The 7,770-nt window shown below is 45.8% G+C and overlaps 2 pseudogenes; one reads left to right on the forward strand and one right to left on the reverse strand.

Moving 5' to 3' along the window:
• Positions 1 to 348: 348 nt before the first annotated feature.
• On the reverse strand, positions 349 to 5,986 carry LOC136527167 (uncharacterized zinc finger CCHC domain-containing protein At4g19190-like; annotated as a pseudogene).
• On the forward strand, positions 5,954 to 7,523 carry LOC136527165 (pentatricopeptide repeat-containing protein At2g36730-like; annotated as a pseudogene).
• Positions 7,524 to 7,770: the final 247 nt, after the last annotated feature.

Raw genomic sequence — 7,770 nt, forward strand, 5'->3', positions numbered from 1 at the left:
ACATATGCTAATGACATATTAATTAGGCTTAAAAAATCATCTCACAAATTAACCTCCATCTATGTAATTGGTTTTGTAATTAATCTATATTTAATGTCCCTTATTAGTATCTAAACATTTAATGTGACATGAATTTTAGGAGCGACTAAATAACCAAATACCCCGTATTTCTTTGACGAGGACGTCACCAAACATGTTAATCGCGGTGCCCATGCTATACTTGCCTCGTTACCAGAACTAGGTGCAAGCTCAACATATAACAAGAGAAAGAAAAAAAGCTGATTTCGCCTAGCATTTGGAGGCCAAAGTGGTTGGTAGTGCCACTGGGAGTAGGTAAACCATTCCAGGTTCTCAAAAGGGTTAAGTCCTGGCATTTAGGAAGCACTCTTGCAGATAAGTGTTACACATTTCACAAGAAGCTTATTAGTGAGTCCACAGTAGACCAGAAGGCTAGCTCAGACAAAAAAACTAAACATCATGTAACATGCCGGGCCCCTACCACGTTCTACAACAACACAACTGTTTTAATACCCAAACAACCGTTCTCCCAGTATGAAGAAACTCCGTTACACCGTACCGTGTACATTACTGTAATAACATCACAAAGCCCTGAGACCAGCCACCAGACACCAGACTCCAAGCGGATTTTGGTGATCTTCAGAAAGGGGCCAAGTACCCTTAATGCCGTCACATCCAGGGCGATCCCCAGATATATACTGCATTACTTCTGATAGGGCAGTTTACCTATACCCTGCCAGTTCATTTTCTCCTATGATGACGGCGATGTTTATTGTGCCGATCAGAGTCTGAGTAATCAGAGGCACTAGAATCAGGGTAGTGCCGTTTCTCCCGAGATCTCCTTGAATGTCTACTGGTTTCGTAATGGCTGCGTTCAGTATAGTCTTGCTTACCGCTTGATCTCTTTGAATGCCTGTTGGTATGACGTGGGCTTGTATCAGAATGGCGCTGTTTCTCCATCGATCTCCTTGAGCGCCTGATGGCATCAGGAGAACTTGACTCCCTATCATGTCTCTCCTCCCTCGATCTCCTTGAGTGTCGATGGCTCCGATCAGAACTCGAGCCACTGTAATATTGTTTCTCCTTGTGCCATAGAGAATGCCTGCCTCTCTCAGAAGAACTTGATGAATAACTGTAGTGGCGCTTCTCCCTTGAATGCCTTGAACACCTCTTGCTTTCTGTGTCTCCTTGATCCTTAGAGAAGGACAATGGTGACTCATCTCTTTTCTCCTTCACGTGTTCTCTCTTCAGATGCCGCCTTGTATCTTCATGGACCTCAAATTCTGAATCAGAAGAAGACTCTAACTGGTATTTCTTCTTATGCCTATGCTGTGACTTTTCTAGCATCTATCTCAGAATCAGAATATGATGAATCAGAACAGTTTGTTTTCTTTCTCTTGCTTCTTGATGATTTGTTTCTCTTCTCATTTTCAGAGTCTGACGATAGATGGTAACTGCTTTCATGTCTACCAGAATCCTCATGAATAGCAGACTTAGCCTGCTTATGCTTGCTTTTCTTCTTGGAACGTTTCTTGGATTTGCTAGCAGAAAAATTGGAAATGAGAGCTGGAATGTCACAGTTCAGAAAACCTGAAATACAAGGCAGCAAAAATATTAAATCGCAGAAGTTATACATGGATGTTTGTTCATGTTTCAGACTACAAATATACCTCCATATTCATCAAAGATGCCTTCTGCCATAATCTGCTGATTAGGATCATCTGGGTCAAATCCACCATGAGGGCTCATGCCTGGCTTTTGCTTAAGTTCCCACTTCAAAGGCTGTAAAATTCCTCAGATTAAAATTGACGTTTAAACAAGTAATGAGCAAATTTATGTTCCTATTGTCTATATTGGTTGGACATGTATCATGTATGGATCAAATATTGCTACAAGACCATGGTTAACTATATATCACAGACTGTTCAAAATATTCAGGTCTCTGCTACATTTCAACGCCCAACATGGTTTCAAGAATAGTGATGGAAGAAACAGACAATACTGACAAGGACGTCATGCTATCATTGGTAAGTTAAGTAATATGTAGTCATGGGGGCCAGCCAGCTAGGGTAAAAGTAAAATATACGCAGGCTCTAAAACTGGGACACATATATTTCCATATCTTTTATATGGCTTGCAATTGCAACAGAAATATACTTCAACAACATCAACAACAACAACAACAACATAGCCTTTCAGTCCCAAGCAAGTTAGGATAGGCTAGAGTTGAAACCCACCGAGTGCCCCAAATCACGGTTCAGACACTTCAATAGCTGCTTTCCAAGTACTTCTATTTAAACATAGATTTTTAGGTATATCCCAAGCTTTCAAATCTCTTTTTATTGCCCCCCATGTCAATTTCGGTCTTCCTCTACATCTCCTCATATTATTAGTGTGGCTTAGTACTTCACAATACACTGGTGCCTCTGGAGGTCTCCTTTGGACATGGCTAAACTACCTCAACCGATGTTGGACAAGCTTTTCTTTAATTGGTGCTACCTCTAGGCGATCACGTATATTATCGTTCCGAGCTCGGTCCATTCTTGTGTGACCGCAAATCCATCGCAACATACGCATTTCTGCAACACTCAGTTGTTGAACATGTCGAATCTTTTGTAGGTCAACATTCTGCTCCATACAACATAGCCGGTCTAATCGTCGTTCTATAGAACTTGTTTTTTAGCTCTTGTGGTACCCTCTTGTCACAGAGAATGCCAGAAGCTTGTCGCCACTTGATCCACCCTGCTTTGATTCTATGGCTAACGTCCGCATCAATATCTCCATCCCTCTGTAGCATCAATCCCAGATACCGAAAGATATTCTTCTTAGGCACTACTTGACCTTCCAAAATCACATCTCCCTCCTCCTGTACAACTCTGCTAAAGTCGCATCTCATGTATTCGGTTTTAGTTCTGCTCAATCTAAAACCTTTAGACTCAAGGGTCTGCCGCCATAATTCTAGTTTCCTATTTACTCCCGCCTGGCTTTCGTCCACTAACACTACATCATCGGCGAACAACATACACCAAGGGATATCTCCTTGTATGTTCCTGGTAACCTCATCCATTACCAAGGCGAAGAGATACGGGCTTAAGGCTGACCCTTGATAAAGTCCAATTTTAATCGAGAAGTAATATGTGTTACCATCGTTTGTTCGAACACTAGTCACAACATTGTTGTACATGTCCTTCATAAGGGTCACGTACTTTGATGGGACTTTATGTTTGTCCAAAGACCACCACATAACATTTCTTGGTATCTTGTCATAAGCCTTCTTCAAGTCAATGAAAACCAAGTGGAGGTCCTTCTTCTGCTCTATAAACCGCTCCATAACCTATCTTATTAAGAAGATTGCTTCTGTGGTTGACCTTCCGGGCATGAAACCAAATTGGTTTGTTGATATCTGCGTCGTTCCTCGCAGGCGCTGCTCGATGACTTTCTCCCATAACTTCAGTGTGAACAGAAATATACTTCAAAGAGGGAAAAAAATCTAACCTCACTTGAATCAGTCTGCGCCATCATAGTTGTAAGTGGATCATCTCTTTTCAACCGACTCTCCTCATTAGGCATGATCACATCCTTCAAGGGACATTCCCGGTCACCACTTTGGTGACCATAGTTTCCACACCTTAGACATCTAACATTACGAACTTCAACTCCAAATGGTTTGATCCTTGCAGGAGCACCTGTGTCTAACTTGAGAATAAGAGGGAAATGTGTAGTGAATGTTAAATAAAAATCTTAACAGTGATCTAGATACATCATAATGCTGCACTATTTGGATAATTGAAATGAGAAAACATATAAAGAATGACAATTTCTATAACAGAAAAAACAAAAAAAAAATGGAACAGAGAAATGGACCTCCTGTTTTGTTCAGCCACTCAAATTTCAAAATAACAGACAAGGAGTAATTCATGTTTCATGTCGCATGGTTGCTTAACAGATCATCAGTAACAAGGAGTTCAATGTACCTTGGAGCATTCTTGAGAACCTCAAATTCTTGTTCTGTTGCCAATGGCCGACCAAAAACATCTTTTGGCCTATTTTTCTTATCTGCGCCTGATTGAGTCTTTTCAGGTCCCTTGTCAGGTCTGGGAAAAAATATATAACCATGATGAAATGTAGAAGAAGCAGTCTGCAGTTACTAGGACAAAAGAAAACGCGCACCCAGGCTGAAAGCTCCATATAAGTGGGGTCTGGGGAAAGGAAATGCAATAAAATTCGAAATCGACAAATTACGGTTGCATGCTAATAGCCTCCAAACCTTTATTAAAACTCAGACAGTTGAAGAAAAGTCGAAAGTTCTAACTCCCCAAAAATGAAAAAAAAAGCACAGCAATATGTGGAAGCAAAATAATAGATATCACTTACATTGAAGAGGTACTTGCAGATGCAGTACCTTGAACCATGCCACCTGGTTCTGACCTCTTCTTCTCATCTTCAATTTCAGCAGCTTTTGCATTCTCTGCATTGTAGCCAGGTGGGCGCACGTACATAAAACTCACAGCTTTCATTACCTCCATCTGAACTTACAAAACAAATTGAATACTGATGACATCAATTCTTCATGAGTGGAAACTAGTTGTTTATTCAGCTTAAATACAACAAAAGAAGTTTACATTTCTTGAAACGTAAGAACAGCTAGTACGTTCCACATTATTAGTGAGACTGAGGGACTGACGGTCGTCATTTCAAGAATGAAGAAAAAAATTCCCCATTTATTGTTTAACTAACTGAATTTATTCTTTGGCAACATTTTTTTGGAAACCTTAGTTGGACAGTAAGTGAGCTGGGCAGCTGGATTTTTTTTTTTTTTTTTGGTAAAAACCTAATAAGATGGACCATTTATCTGCAGGATACAAATTGTAGAATACCATACCCTTGGTGCTGCTGTCAATGGGTAAATGGACTTTGAATCTGAGGAGAAATTAACAGCATGAGGTAGATAAAGTCTCTATTAAGGTTGGTTTGCACATGAGTGTCCATTATTGTGTGGAGTGCACTATGACTATACAACAAATACAAGACAACATCCACTCATCCAGTCATCCACATTATGGTTCTCTACAGTAAAAACATCAATAAGGTGTTTCTGCTAGGTTCTGAACACAGAATTGTGAGCAGTGATTGGAACTATTTATTCATTAAGGCTTCATTAAGGAAATTGTTTACTAAATTGTCAGCATCATAGCACAATTCTACTAGTACAAAAACGTGAAACCAGACCCATGACAATTTCACTTATATAGCTCTTATTATGCTAAATTGAATGTGACTGCAATAGACAGCATCGGTGCCAGCCACGACAATACAGGATTCAGATAAGCAGCTCCTTAAGCTAATGGCAACGAGCAATTGATGCAAGGGACGAACAGCAGAGGGTATTATACCTTCTCCTTGTCCTTCTTGGAGAAGAGCGCGGTCTGCCGGAAGAACTCCTGCTCCTGTGCGAACTCCCGCTGCACCTCCTCCTGGCGGCGCTCGCGGTTGGCGTGGACCTGCTCGGCGATCCACTTGCGGCGCTGGTTCGGATACGATAGCGGATGCCACGGCTTCTGGTTGAGGTACGAGATGGCTCCACGCCGTCCCCGACTTCTCCTTCAGCTCCACCTCCCCCGCTGCCATCTTCCGCCCAATCCCCCCGCCGCTCCCCGTCACCTCCTCCTCCATCGCTCTCGCCGGCCTCCGCCTCTCCCGATCGCCGCCGGTCGAATCCCTCCCCTCCAGACTCGCAAAATTACCGAAAGACCCCTACCCCTAGCAGCGGTGAATTGGATCGAATAATTTATGGGCCGGAACTTCATATGGGCCAATGCCATTCTGGCCCAGTTCGAAACTGACCTTTCGGCCCAGTCAACAATCAATTGCAATCTTTAGTCTACTAACCTCCCCCTCCAGAAGCAATCGAACAAGCGTCCAGCTCCAGCACCTCCATGGCATGGCCACGCTCCCGGCCGCCGTCCATGCCCTCATCGCCGGCGCCTCCACTGGGCGCCACCTCCGGCAGGTCCACGCCCACCTCATCACCTCCGGCCGCCTCGCTTCCCTCGGCTCCACCCTCCTGCGCCGCCTCATTTCGCTTCACCCGCACCTCCACCTCGCTGCCGCCCACCGCCTTCTCCTCTCCATCCCATCCCCGCCACTCGACCTCTTCAACCTCCTCCTGCCGCCACTCGCCTCCTCGCCCGATCCCGCCGCTGCGGCCGGACTCTACGTCCACCTCCGCCGCGGGGGCCTTCGCCCGGATGCCCACACGCTCCCGCACGTCCTCAAGGCGCTCGGCCGCCTCGCGCCGGGCTGCCTCCCGCTCGTCGCCTGCACTCACGCGGAGGCCGTCAAGACCGGCCTTGCCCGCGCCGTGGTGTACGTGCCGAACGCTCTCATGGCCGCGTACTCTGCCTGTGGCCACTTCGGGCACACCATGCAGGTGTTCGACGAAATGCCGCGCCGGACCGTGGTGTCGTGGAACACTGCGCTCACCGCCTGTGCGGACAACGGCCGCCACGACCGGTGCGCCGGGATGTTCGCGGACATGGTAGAGGCTGGGTCCGTGCCTGATCAGACGACGTTCGTGCTCATGCTCACCGCTGCGGCTGAGCTGGGAAACTTGGCGCTCGGCAAGTGGGCGCATGGGCAGGTCCTTGCCCGGCGGCTTGACATGACGCTTCAGCTTGGCACGGCTGCGGTGAATATGTACGCCAAGTGTGGCGAGGTGAGTTATGCGTCACGCTTGTTTGAGAGGATGGCTGCACGGAACGTCTGGACATGGAGCTGCGATGATCATGGGGTATTCACAAAACGGGATGGCACGGGAGGCACTGGAGCTTTTTGACAGGATGAAGGATGCATCTGTTGCGCCCAACTATGTCACATTTCTTGGACTCCTCTGCGGATGCAGCCATGCTGGTCTGGTCAACGAGGGCCGCCAATTCTTCCATGAAATGCAGCATGTCAATGGCATCAAGCCAATGATGACGCACTACAGTGCCATGGTTGATGTCCTGGGACGCAACGGCCGCCTCCAGGAAGCTTTTGATTTTGTTGTGGACATGCCGGTCGAGGCCGACACGGTCGTTTGGAGGACGTTGCTGAGCGCCTGCCAGCTGCACAGCTCCAAGGACTGCATTGGCATCGTTGACAAGGTGCAGAAGAGGTTGCTGAAGCTGGAGCCCCGCAGAAGCGGTAACCATGTCATGGTCGCAAACATCTACTCTGACATTGGGTTGTGGGACAAGGCGGCCATGACGAGGAGGGTGATGAGGGAAGGGGGGTTGAAGAAGGTGGCAGGGGAGAGCTGTGTCGAGGTAGGAGGGCGGATTCAGCGGTTCATCTCCGGGGATGAATCCTGTCCTGGATTGGATGGGGTTTACAGGATTCTTCATGAGTTGAGCATCAACATGAGAAAATGGGAACCTGTGGACAAAATTTTACTTGCTGATTCTGACCTGTGAATACCATGTACGCTGACCAAAACTGTTTATGCTGTTCATGTCAGTCCTGTTTTTCTCCATAGTTAACCGGTCAAAGCTTCAAATTTTACTCATGTAGGCATGATAGCACATTACCATTTTCTATACTAAGAGATAAGAGATTCTGAGTTCAAATTTCTTCTTGTTTTAACACCAATCCACTCATATATTTGCTGGTTTATTTATCTTTATTATTCTATATATAGTACTAAAAACCCTAAATGTTATTCGGTGTGTTCGGCTAGGCTGGTTTTGGCTGGGCTGAACAGCCCAGCCGTTC

This window comes from Miscanthus floridulus, chromosome 19 (genome assembly GCF_019320115.1).
Source record: "Miscanthus floridulus cultivar M001 chromosome 19, ASM1932011v1, whole genome shotgun sequence".
In the NCBI taxonomy this organism is placed as follows: Eukaryota; Viridiplantae; Streptophyta; class Magnoliopsida; order Poales; family Poaceae; genus Miscanthus; species Miscanthus floridulus.